The sequence below is a fragment of the Moschus berezovskii genome, chromosome 23, assembly GCF_049115385.1.
Source record: "Moschus berezovskii isolate FMDL1 chromosome 23, NW_MosBer_1.0, whole genome shotgun sequence".
NCBI classification, from domain to species: Eukaryota; Metazoa; Chordata; class Mammalia; order Artiodactyla; family Moschidae; genus Moschus; species Moschus berezovskii.
In genome coordinates this window covers 22,986,321-22,998,910 of record NC_142482.1, presented here as the reverse complement: position 1 = coordinate 22,998,910, position 12,590 = coordinate 22,986,321, and the positions used below count along the sequence as shown (strand labels likewise).

The 12,590-nt window shown below is 53.4% G+C and overlaps 1 long non-coding RNA gene across 2 annotated transcripts; it reads right to left on the bottom strand.

Annotated features, from left to right (window-relative positions):
• Positions 1 to 737: 737 nt before the first annotated feature.
• On the bottom strand, positions 738 to 12,372 carry LOC129543764 (uncharacterized). Of its 2 annotated transcripts, XR_016036053.1 has the most exons (5): positions 11,342 to 12,372; positions 10,142 to 11,264; positions 9,329 to 9,424; positions 2,528 to 2,691; positions 738 to 2,001 (listed from the first exon to the last, which is right to left on the bottom strand). It is a non-coding gene; the product is annotated as an uncharacterized LOC129543764 (long non-coding RNA). The 2 variants fall into 2 exon arrangements; XR_016036054.1 differs by lacking the exon at positions 738 to 2,001 and adding an exon at positions 2,070 to 2,197 and having other exon boundaries at positions 10,142 to 12,372.
• Between the last annotated feature and the right edge of the window lie 218 nt (positions 12,373 to 12,590).

Genomic DNA, 12,590 nt, shown 5'->3' with positions numbered 1-12,590 from the left:
CACGTGTTCCTTGTCCCTTTATCTAGCCCTTAGAGAGGTTTAACAAAATCCACTAGTTCTCAAGTGTTTTTTTCCCCACTAACTACGTGTGCTTAGCACTCGGCTTAATCCATCTGGCAAGTCAAGAAATAGAAGATGCATCGGGCTCCTCACCGAAGACCTTGTGCTCAGTTTGGGGCAATGGAACGCTGAATGTTAGAGGTTTGCTTGCTTTCTGTCAACGACTGGGAGCTCGAATAAGGAGAACAGCCAGCCCCCAGGGAGATGAGGGCAAAGGCAAGACCTCCAGTTTGGAGGAAGACAAGTCTGACTGCAGACGGGGGCTCCTGCCCTCCCTGAGTTCCCTGAGACTGTGGGTTTCTTTCACTGGGCATCAATTTCCCAGTCTGAAAACAAGGAATAGTGATGTCTACCCCAGTTAAGCTGTGGTGAGGGCGAAAGGAAACGATACGCATAAAGTGCTTATCTTGGTCAATGTTACAAATCCCTCCAAAATGAGGAAATCAACAAGGTCCCCCCTGCTTTTATTTGTTAGTTTATTTGGCTGCGCTGCGAAGTTTGTGGAAGCTCAGTTGCCCGACCAGGGACTGAACCGTGAAAGCATGGAGTCCTAACCACTGGACTGCTGAGGAATTCCATCCCTTCCTTTAAAAATTTGTTTTTAATTATTGCAAAAAGGCACATATCATCTTAACCGCTTTTAATCCTACAGTTCAGTAGGGATAAGTATACTCACATTGCTGTGTGTGCAAGTTCTAGAACTTTTTAACCTTGCAAAACTGAAACTCCATACCTATTAAACAACAATTCCCCATTTCCCCCTTTGCCTTGTGCCTGGTAACCACCATTCTACTTTCTGTTTCTATGAACTTGACCACTTTAAATACCTCCCATAAGTGGAATAACAGACTTTTTGTCCTTTTGTGTCTGGCTTATTTTATTTCTCATAATGTCTTTGAGTGTCGTCTTTGTTGTGGCATGTGACAGGAGTTCCTACCTTTCGAAAGCTGAGTAATATTCCATAGTAAGTATATACCATGTTTCGTTTATCCATTTATCCTCAAGGGACATTGGGTTGCTTCCACCCCTTGGTGGAATTGTAGACAACACTACAATGAACAAGGGTGTGCAAATATCTCTTTGAGGCCCTGCATTCAGTTCTTTTGGATGTGTATACACCCAAAGTGGGATTGCTGGATCATAAGGTAATTTTATTTTTTTGAGGAAGTTATATACTACTTCCCATAGCAGATGTATCATTCCAAAATCCCAACAATGGTATACAATGCTTCCAATTTCTCCACATCCTTGCCAACACCTTTTGTCTTTTATATATATATATATTTTTTTTTAAGTAGCCATCCTAATGGGTCTGAAGTAAACAAGGTCTCTCTTTGCAAAATTATTATCATTTCTTCTCATCAGTCCAGCAGTTCTGCAAATGAGTCTGATTGCAGGATTGACCCAGCGCTTGGTGAAAGGAGTGTGGTTTCTCTTGGAGAAGCAAGCAAGTGGGGCAGGAATGCCAGTACTTTTGACCTGCTGAGAGCTGTCCACCATAGCCTGTGACTGGGGCAGGGGGGTTGGGGTGTGTGTGTACACGCACGCTGCAAAGGCTGGCTGAGTCTACTACTGTTTGTTTTGGCTCCAAAGATGCCATCAAGGAAACAAGTGACCCTCCCGGGGGCCAGGTCCCTTTGTGCGGTCCTTGTCATCCTTGCCAGTGACCTCTCACCACTGTTATCTTGCTCCTGACATGTCTCCCGAGATTCCCTTTAGTGGAGAAATTCTTGTTGAGAAGTTCAAAGCCAGGGCTTTCTGGCTTTATCTGATGAGCTTCGGGGGCAGGGCCTTGAGTTACTTACAGAGACAAGTAGAGAGGTAGCTTACATGGGGAGCTGCTCAGATCAAAGAGATGCCCGCACTTGGGAAGCTACGTCAGAAGCCCAGGTGATGCCCAGGAGAGGGAGATGACCAAGAGGAGATTCCAGCCACGGTTCCCTGCAGAGAGAGAACCTCAGTCTGTGGGGGGCGCAGCTAAGCAAGGAAGCTGGTCCTCCCCCAAGAGACAGTGAGTGCCCTGGCTAGACCGTGGCTTGTGAAGTCAGAGGAGCCTGGGGTCCAAACTCAACCAGGCTCCGTCACATTCTGTGTGGTCTTGAGCAAGTTATGAAGCCTCTCTGAGCCTCAGTTTCATCTGTAAAATGGGAACAAGAAAGGATCTCAGTGACTTATTATGAGATCAGTACTATTTGTCACAGTAGCTACTGTTTATTAAGCCCCCCACCCCAACACCATCCTTTGTAACAGGGGCTTTGTCAAGCACCTTCTAAGCATGCAGTGTGATACAGAGGTCAAGAGTGAAGGTTCCTGGGAACTGATACAGCTTGGTTAAAAGCCCAGACCTGCTACTTGCTAATTGCTGGAACCCAGGCAAGACTGTCAACCTTCCAGGGCCTCACCCTGCTCATCTTTAAAATGGGGATGATAAATGACAACGCCTGCCTCCCCAGGTATCACACAGTACCTTTATTCAACAACATGCCTTTGTCAGTTCCATCCTCCCGGTGCAAATGGGAGGGGTGGGATGGGGTGTCCCGAGGCTTTGAAACCGTCCTGGTGTTTACTCCAGCCTAGAGAAGACACTCAGTGGAACTCGTGATTGGAAAGGTCTGCAGGAGATTGCATGTTCTGGAATGAAGATGCCATCAAACTGTGACACTGGAAGAATGCTGACCTGATGTCCAGGGCCAGGAGCAGGGTCAGTTGTCCTGTTTAAAGGGGTGGGTCTCCCAACAGACCCACCGCTGACTGCTCAGTCCCTCATTCCCCCTGGTAGAGTGTCCCGGCCACCTTCGTCCTTGCCTGCCTGCCGGCTGAGAGCTGGCCCCGGCTGCGGGCTGCAGAACTACCTCCACCCAGCACCCTCTTGATGTCTAGCGCGTGCACAACGCCTGCCTGTCGTCAGGTTCCTGAGTTTTCATGCCCACTGCTTCCCAACCCCAGGCGCAAACCAGTCTCCTGTCACCGGGGACTTTTGAATGAGCCTCACACGGCGGAAGGCGGCTGAGATGGTCTCTTGTCGTTACAGACAGAGCAGGAGAGGATAAGAGCTGGGGTGGGTGGGGGCCCTGGCTGAGCCCGAAGGGACGCGGGACCGTCCCTGGGAGCGTCGCTGACCTGAGCAGCTGGGCCTCGGGGCGCCGGCCTGGGCCAACTCTTCTCCCCGCTTTCCCTGCCTCATCCAGGGGGAGGCTCCGTGAACCAGCCACCCAGTGTCTCCTCCTCCTCCTCCGGGCCTGTCACCATTTCCACACACAGCAGGGTCTGTGGGGGCGGAGGCTTTTTCCAGACATGTATTTAAGTGAGGAGAGAAAACAAGGCGAGTCGCCCAGGATTTGCCAAGTCAGTAGGCAGGAACACAACTCGAGAGGCCAAAAATAAGACGACGGCAAGGGTCACCCTGCTCTTCTGAGCCGGGCACGGGTGACAGCCCGTGCTGAGCATTCCACAATCACACTTCTGTCTGAGGGTGCCCCTTAATCCCGGGGCATTGGCCTCCTCGTCAGAAGGTAGCAGAGTCCTGATTGTGGGCAGTGAGTAATGGTGACTCAGGGAAATTCGAAAGGACACAGGGAACACCCCCGAAGTCATCTGGGGACAGGCCCTGGTTCCCCCTGCCGGTCAGGGAGCCAGGAGTTCTGTTCTCCCATTGTAAAGGAGGAATTTCTGAAGTTTTCTCTGGAACTTTGGCAGAATTCTGCGGGATCTTTCAGAGGAAGCATTACGCTTTGGGTGTTTTTCTGGAGGGGAAATTACTAAGATTTCTTTCACCTTTATAGCTATTTATGAATTAGCTCCTTTTCTCTTTTAGCTCCAGATTATATTTGTCTCTTTATTCTGATGCGGCATCTGTTACTTTGTATGACGAACAGTACTCCCGAAACCAAGTAATGACAGTAATAATAGCTAACATTTATTCAGCCCTTATGGCACGCCAGGTACCAGTCTCTCTGTAATTTTTGTGGTTCATCAAATCTGAGGCTCCATCAGTCTTCAGATATGCCATGTATGATGTACCACTATAGAATACTGCCAATTAATCCATGACATGCCATTGATTTTAAGACTCACTTTCAGAAATGTTAAAACGGGAACGTTAGAATCAATGAAATGCAGTAACGGATTCTCAGTTGTCATCCTTGCCTTACAGCCTTACCGAGGAACAGAGAAGTTGAGTAAACCTGCCTGATGCCACAGAGCGAGTACGTGGCGGGAATGGGATATGAACCCAGATTCAGGCTTCAAAGCCAGGGCTCTAACCACCGTGCTGTATTGTGTCTGAGAAGTGGTTTCTGTCTATCCACCCGCAGGACAGAAGGAAGGACGCACAACACAAAAGGGAAAGTTGGACCCCACCCTCTGCTCCCTCTTCCTCGTCGCCCCCAGGGCCAGTGTTGATGCCCCTTCTAAAATCTGCTCCTCCTCTCACTCCCAGCAGCTGGCACCCTGGTTCTGTCCTTCCTTGCCTCTCTCTTGCCCCTGCTTGGACTACTGCAGTAGACTCTTAGCTGTCACCCTCCTCCGATCTTTCCCCCACACCTCCACACACACGGACACACACACTGAGACAGTCATCTTCTTAACATGTGAATCTGGTCTTGTCGCTGTTCCAAACGCCAGCAAGCGATTCCTCACTCGTTTCGCTGTTTCAGCACCTACTCTGTGCCCGGCTCAGAGGATGGAAAGGTGAGCAACCCCCAGCGTGGTCCGCAGCCACGGAGAAGCGAGACTCCTCAGTGGGCAGGTATGACTCAGTGTGAAAATGCTGCTGGAGTGGGAGTGAAGCGCGGGGCTGGTGGGAGGAGCACCTGCTTTGGGGACTCAGCGACCCCTTCGTGGAGGTTGAGTGGGAGTTCACCAGGCAAGGAACAGCAAGGATTCCCAGGCAGAGGGAACAGCCGGTACAGTGGGCCAGGGCTGACAGAGAGGTTGGAGCAGAGTATCAGTGGGGTGTGTCCCAGGTGAGTCTAGAGGGTTAGGCTTGGAGTGGCTGGCAAGGCTGTCTCTAACTGCCAACACCTTTCCTTTTTAGCCTCCGCTCTCTTCTCCTCCTCTCCCCACGGTATCTCTCTGCAGTAGCTACTTGATTCTCAGACAGGCATCTTCCTTTTCCCCCATCCTCCACAGGCAGTGACATTCTCATCAGCAAACTCGTTCTTCCAGACCCTCCCTGGTGAAAATAACCCTGACCCTTGACTTAGCTCTCTGGCCTCTTGAGCCAGGCAAAAGCCTGGAAAACTTATCTTGGGCTCAAATTGGGGTGGGGGGGAGATTTTGGAGAATTTTTAACAGAATTCAGCTGAGTAAAAGCCAAAGTTCATACAAAGGCCTGTGAGACCCTGCGCAGACTGGATGACCTGCCCCCCTAGCATTGAACCCCGTCTTCTACTGTCTTCTCTGCCAGCTCTGTTTCAGCTACCCCCGTTTCCTTGCTGCTGCTGCTGCTGCTGCTAAGTCGCTTCAGTCGTGTCCGACTCTGTGCGACCCCATAGACGGAAGCCCACCAGGCTCCCCCATCACTGGGATTCTCCAGGCAAGAACACTGGAGTGGGTTGCCATTTCCTTCTCCAATGCATGAAAGTGAAAAGTGAAAGTGAAGTCGCTCAGTCATGTCCGACTCTTAGCGACCCCGTGGACTGCAGCCTACCAGGCTCCTCCGCCCATGGGATTTTCCAGGCAAGAGGACTGGAGTGGGGTGCTATCGCCTTCTCCGGCCCGTCTCCTTGCCAGTCCTCAAACACGGCCCCCACCCTGCATCCCTGCCCCACAGCCTTTGTGCTTGCTGTTTCGAGTACACCTTTCCCCTCCCTTATTTGTACATCTTCATCTTCATCAGATTTTGTTCAGATATCACCTCTCAGAGCAGTGCATCCTAATATACTATTTAAAATTGCAACTCGTATCATGCTCTTCCCTCCTTTTTCTCCGCAGCACTCACCATCTTCAAGAGCTTGTATGATTCACTTATTTGTTTACTGTCTGTCTTTTCCCATGAGAAGTGAGCTCCAGGAGGGCAAGGATTTGGGACTGCCTGGTTCACTCGGTGTCCTCAGCACTCGCAACAGTGCCTGGCATACAGTAGGTGTGCAAATAAGTAAATATTTGTTGGTTGAACAAATGAATTCTGAGTAGTGACTGTGTGCCAGGTAGGTTTGGCCCCGGCTGCCGTGGAGGCTGGACTGCTGCAGGAATGGGGTCTGGGCTTCTCCAAGGGTGCCGGCCAGGCTGGTTCTGGCGGGCAGTGGGACAGGTCCCTGACAGCAGGTGAGTCCTGGGTGAATCACGGCTAATGAGATGCTGAGGGCCACGCCAAGCTGCTTCCCACACGGGCAGCCGACAGGTCACTACCTGTCGCCAGGAAACTCCTCAATAAGGACTGAACAAGACCCTGGGCTGGGGCGGGAGGAAGTGCCCGCCCCCACCCGCCTTGAGACCCCACCCATTCCTGAGGACTGAGTCGGCTCACCTGGGCTCTCCCCCCCCACCCCCCCAGGCCTTGGCGAGACACTGGTTTCTCAACCTTGGCTTTGAGATGTCCTTCCTAAAAGGAGTTTCGCTCGCTGCATCCCACGCCCCTCCCGGGTAGGGCCTGTTTGTCAGCTAAGTCTGTCTGGGTCATCCAGTCTGCAGAGGGAAGGCTGCCGGGCCTGGCAAACCCCAGGACCCACCCTGGGCAGCCCTAGGGAGAGTCGGTTGACCAGAGTTTATTGAGTAGGGGCATAGGATCAATGAGGCTTTTAAAACCCAACTGAATAGTGTGGCATGGTCTCCATGACCGAATTCCACCAGGGTGCCTGCCTGAACCCAGGTGAAATGACTCCCTGCCCCGGGTCGGGCCATTGAGTTCCATGAGCCTCGGTTTCTTCATCTGCAGAGTGGGGCAAAGCCTTCTAGCCCGTGGGCGGCCCTCAAGGCCAGCATGAGATCATGGGTACACAGAGCAAGGAATGCAGGTGGGTAGCCAGGCCTCTGCCCCGAAGCCCAGAAGAGCCTCTCAATGAGGCAGATCTCTGGTGAGGATGCTGGCCAGGCCGTCTCCCAGTGTCACCGAGTCTGGTTCCCTCCCACGTTTCCTCTTCAGCTGGGGTACTTGGTATCCCTGCGGGCCCTCTGCCCAGAACCCAGAGAGCCCCTAGCTGGGTGGCCTCACCCCAGCCCTCTGTCTGGGTCTGAAATCCCCACCCTTATTTATTCATACCACAGTAACTTGTCTATCACTTTCAATGAATATATTTGTTGGCCAGTCATCAGATGTCCAAGGGGCACTGCCCAGCTGCCAGGCACAGTGCCCTGCCGATGGATGCAGGGATGGTGAGGCCTGGCCCCGTCTCAAGGGTGCACAGTCTTAGTAAATACACCAGCACGGCTCTCAGACACCCACATACCTACGCAGGGCTCCGCAGGCACTTGGAGCAGGGAGTGGCTGGTGGGGTGAGGGGTGTTGGGCAGAGCCTCAGAGAGGAGCTACAGCTTGAGCAGGGCTGTCCTTGGGCTTTGCTGACCTACATTTGTCATTTAATCCTCACCACAAACCCTGTGATGCTGGCAGCACAGGTATCATCATACCCATTTTATGGATGACAAAACCAAGGTTCAAAGAGGTGAGGGGACTTGCCCAAGGCCTGTGTGATTATGAGTGGCAGGGGCTCATCTCGAGTCCCAGTTTTCCAGCCTCGGTGCAGCGGTCTCCTGTGCCTCACCTCGAGTTCTCCTCCATCATGCGCTCATCTGTACATAAAAACTGCACAGGTGCTTGGTATGGACCGGGTGCTGTCCACAAGCTGGTGACTTAGAAGTGGAAAGGTACGATCAAGGGGAGAAACCACACGCGTACCCAGCTGCTGAAATCTTTCAGCCAGTTGTCCATTCAGGATTTTTCTGGTAGTCTAGTGGTTAAGATTCCACGCTTCCATTGCAGAGAGCATGGATTCAATCCCTGGTTGGGGGAGTTTCCCATGCCTTCCCACTTAAAAAAAAAAAAAGTTGTGCGTTCAACAGGTTCACAGAAAACCAGACAGAACAAAATGGACAAAGAGGACTGTCCTTGTCGAGGTCTCCCTTCAGTAGGAAGGCAGATAGTCGGGAAAGTGAGCAGTGCCCTGAGGGAGCGTCACACAGGGTGAGGGAACCAACACAGTGGTCAGGGAGGGGCTTTCCAGAATAGGTCATATTTGCCTGTGGTTGTCTCTGAAACGACATTTGAGCAGAGGAGGCCTGTGGATAGCTGAGGCAGAGGGAACGGCAGTGCAAAGGCCCTGAGGCAGGAGTATGTTGGGTTGTTCTGAGGAGCATCGGGCAGCTGAGCAGATAAGGGAGGGAGTGTGGGAAGTGAGGTCAGAGAGGTAATGGGAGTAGCGGAGGCACCAATCCTAAAGGCCTTGGAGGCCATTGTGAGGGCTTTGCTTTTAACCCTGAGTGAGATGGGAGCCATTGGAGGGTTTAGAGCTGAAGAGTGACCCAACTTGACTTAGGTTTTAAAAGGATCTCTCTGGCTGCTATGGAGACAGACTAACGCGGCAAGGGATGGATGGGGACAGGGAGACAATGAGGGGCTACCGAGACCATCCGGGCGGAGATGGGCCAGGTTGGTGGTGGTTAAGGTCAAGCTGTGCAGCATGTGGGATCTAATTCCCTGACCAGTGATTGAACCCAGGCCCCATGCACTGGGAGTACAGAGTCTTAACTACTGGACCACCAAGGAAGTCCCAGAAGTGGTCATTTCTGATGTTCTGAAACTAGTCCCACACTGGCTCCAGGACAGGAGGGCCTCTCTGCCCAAGTCAGGTTCCATCAGAGGTGCCACACCCTCCACCGGAAGCATGGCCTGGGGCATGGCACTGCCCAGGCAGCTGTGGAGGCTGGACAGTGCCAGGCCCTTCTTCATCCCACCGTGTGGCTGCATGGGCCTCCTCATTTCATTTCAAACATTGTGAACTGGGCCCAGCAGCTATCATTCCCCTCCCACCCTGGGCCACCAACCTGCACAATGTTTTTGGGAAGCACGTGGTTCATATGTATCAAGAGTCTTAAAATTTTCATGCCCTTTGACCCAGCGAGTCCCTTTGGGAAGTTCCCCTGGAGAAGTCATCTGAAACGCTGGTCACGGTTACTATATCAAGAGCTTCACCTGTGCACTTGTGCTGCCCTTAAATTCATGTTTCCTAAGGATGTTCACATCAAAGGACAACACTCACGCTACAATATCAAGTGGACAGAATATTGTGCAGGAGACACCTGTACAAGGAAGGAAGTAGATGGGGATTACCTCTGAGTGACTGGAGCTTCCATGGGAGAAGAAACTTCGCTTTCTTCTTTACACTTTTCTGCTTTGTATGGATGTTCTAAGGTGGACATGCTTTGCCTTCATGATAATTGGATTTGAAAGCAGTATCAAAAAAAGAAACAGAAAGGAAATGTGAGTTCCCAGAAGCTGAGGAAGCACAACAGAGGCCAGACCCGGAGCAGGGAACCAACTGACCCATCCCTTTCGGGGAAAGGCAGCAGCCACGTGGAGTGAAGCAAGCCTGGTGCCCCGCCAACCGGACAGCCGGCCCCTGGGCTCACTTCCTCCAGCGCGACTGCCCAGGGGCAGAACTGAGAATGGTGGTGGGAGTGAGCACAGCCAGGTCCACTCTCCTTCCTACTGCCCAGGCCGCGGGGGTCTGTCCCCTTTCCTTGGCCCTGTAGCTCCTGGAGTTTGCCCCTCCGTCACCTCTGCTTCCATCACATCTCACCAGAAGCCTGCTGCATTTATAACCTTGTGTCTCCCCTAAGTATGTACCCAGGGGTTCTCAAAATGTGGTCCCCATACCAGGGTATCAGCACCCACCCAGGAACTTGTTAGAAATACAGATTCACAGGCCCCACCCCAGACCCTCTGAATCTGAGACTCTGGCACATGAAGCCCAGGAATCCGTGTTTTAACAAGCCCTTCAGGGCTACAGTTTGAGAGTATGATACAGCCCCGCCATGGTCCTTGGTTTACCTCAATTCTGTCACCTTTACACATTGCCATGATTTTCACTTAAGAGCTGGGACTCTGAGACCATACTTTATTATTTTTTTTTTTTGAGCTCACATTTTTATTTCAACCTTTGTGCTTCACAGCTGCCTGGACTTCAGGCTCTCCTGTGGGGTCCAGTTTGGCGCTGGGCATTCATCATCCCATGGACATGGGTTGAACCGGAGTTCTCACACTGTGGCATCAGAGCCCTGGCTGCTCAATCGGTAGACCAAGACTGATTCCCCAGGAGACCCAGCGGGCCTGGCCCCCTGTAGGATGAGGGAGGCAGGCTCCCTCCGGGGATGCTTCCTCCGGGGATGACAGCCCGTGGCAATCAGGATGGACACACGCTGCGTGGAGGGGCGTAGCGCCACCTGCTGGCCAGAAGGACATCAGCAGCGATGCCAGCTGATTAATGCAGGGACCCACACACACGCACACTCAACAGGGACACCATGACAAACAAGCACGTGTCTCCTCCCACTGCATGGGGGCGGACACATCCACACGTGGATGTCTGGGCCTGTGGGCATGTGGGGTTCTCTGCCACACGGCCTGGCAGATAGCACTTAATTCACTCATGAACTCATTTCTTCCTTTACCAAACGTTCTTCCAGACATGCCAAGCCCAGAGTTGCTATCCCTGGCTGGGTGATGATCAAGAGACCAGGCGGTAACTAGGTGATGTAGGTAAGGATCCCAGGAGGGATGTGCCTGGCAAGGTCGCAGAGGCACCCCTAATCCATCCAGACTGGAGTAGGGGGCAGGGACAAGTTGCCCAAGAGATCCAGGCCCTGCTGGGTCAAAGCGTGTGAGCGGGAGATGGCTGGGTGAAGGAGACAGAGGTCAAATACAGCGAAGCCCAGAGGAGGAGCTGGAGGGGAGAGTTGAGACCCTGGGCGGAGGGACTTACACACGGGCCACAGAGTCTGGACTTCGTCCCTGCAGGCAGTGGGGAGCCATGGAAAGCTTCCAGCCAGGGAACAGCCTGGCCAGATTCCGGCGCCATAGCTACTGACACGTCTGTACCAGAGCATTGGCCCTGAGGGTCTCTCAGCCCCTCCTAGGGCTGGGGGCCTTGCATGCGCTTTGTCCCTGGGTACGGCCTCTTCTCTCTGCAGCGGCAGCCCTCCGATGTGTCTGCGAAGGGGAGAGGCGCACTCCCGCCCCAGTCTCCAGAGAGAAGCCTGTGTCCACTCTAGAAATGAAGCAAACAGCAGCCACTGTTAAGGCAGGCAGCGCTATGTGCCCAGAAGATGCCCATTTTCCACTCACCAGGCCGCCCGAGACAGCTCAGAGGGTGAGAGCTATTCTACAACATAGCTCTCTGTGCCCCCTCAGGGCCCCCAGCTGCCCCTACTAGAGGGTCGGTGCCTCTCGGCACGGATGGTGACTGGATGGCCGCGTCGTGATGGGTGGAGAACACATTTACAGTAGGGGACACCGGCTCTGACACAGCAGGGGTCTGGGGTAGAGAGCTGAGGCCGGCCGGAAGGGGGCGGCTGAGGGGAGGGGAGCGGCGTGAGGCCTCCCCAGAGAGGAGGTGGCAGGTGGAGCTGAAGAGAAAACCTTGGCGGCGTCCCAATTCAGCTGGGCCACGGCTTTGTCAATGGCCGGCTCTCCACCGGCCGGGCCCCTGGCCTGGCCCCGGGCCTGCGGTTTTCCTCAGTAGAGCAGTGGCGGCAGCTTCCGAGAAACCCCACCAAGACTTTCCTGTCAGGGCAACTCCAAGTTCCTCTTCAGGAAGGGGAAGTGGGGGAGTTTCTCCTAAGGGCTGTCAGTTTCTTTCTAAGAAGCTGGAGTGTCCCAACCCCGCGGTGCAGAGCCAGGTGTTACGGGAAGAGAGGTCCCACGTCAGGGGCTTTCCCAGCTCGGGTCCACGGGTGGACATTCCAGAAGAGAAAACCGGACCCGGGTTTTGCAGGCCCTTTCCCATGCCCCACTCCTTTCTACCCCTCCAGGCACACGCCCCCTGCACCCCTCCCTGCCCCACCAATGCAAGGAGCACATGCAGAGAATGTGGCTTGCCCTCCCTCGGGGGCCCGCCAGGTGGAAATTCATTTCCTCAACCCTCCCAGCCAACGTCCTCGGTGTCCTGCTTCCTTGGGGCTCTGCTGGGCAACTCAACATCTGACCCAGACCAAGACCCGACAGGTGACCCCAGCTTCTTGCCAATGCTGGACCATGGAAGCCCTCCAAACTTCTTTGAGGACACACTGTGGGAGCCCCAAGAACTGAAAGCCCACCTTTTTTTTAAGAAGGCCTGGCTTGGTGGCAAAGCAGAAGTCCTGATGTGATTATAAACAAGAGCCACTGTTGAGGCTAAGCACTTACCGTGTGCTAGCAGTTTACATGAATATCCTCCTGTAACCCTCCCCCTGCCCGGGGGGCAATCCCATGACGAAGACACCATTGTTATTCCTGAAGTCAAGCAACCTGCCCATTCACCCAGCCCATAAGCCCATTCTTCCCAGTAGACCGCTTCTCAGAAAGGCGGGGAAGAAAGACTATCAGGCCCTCAAAG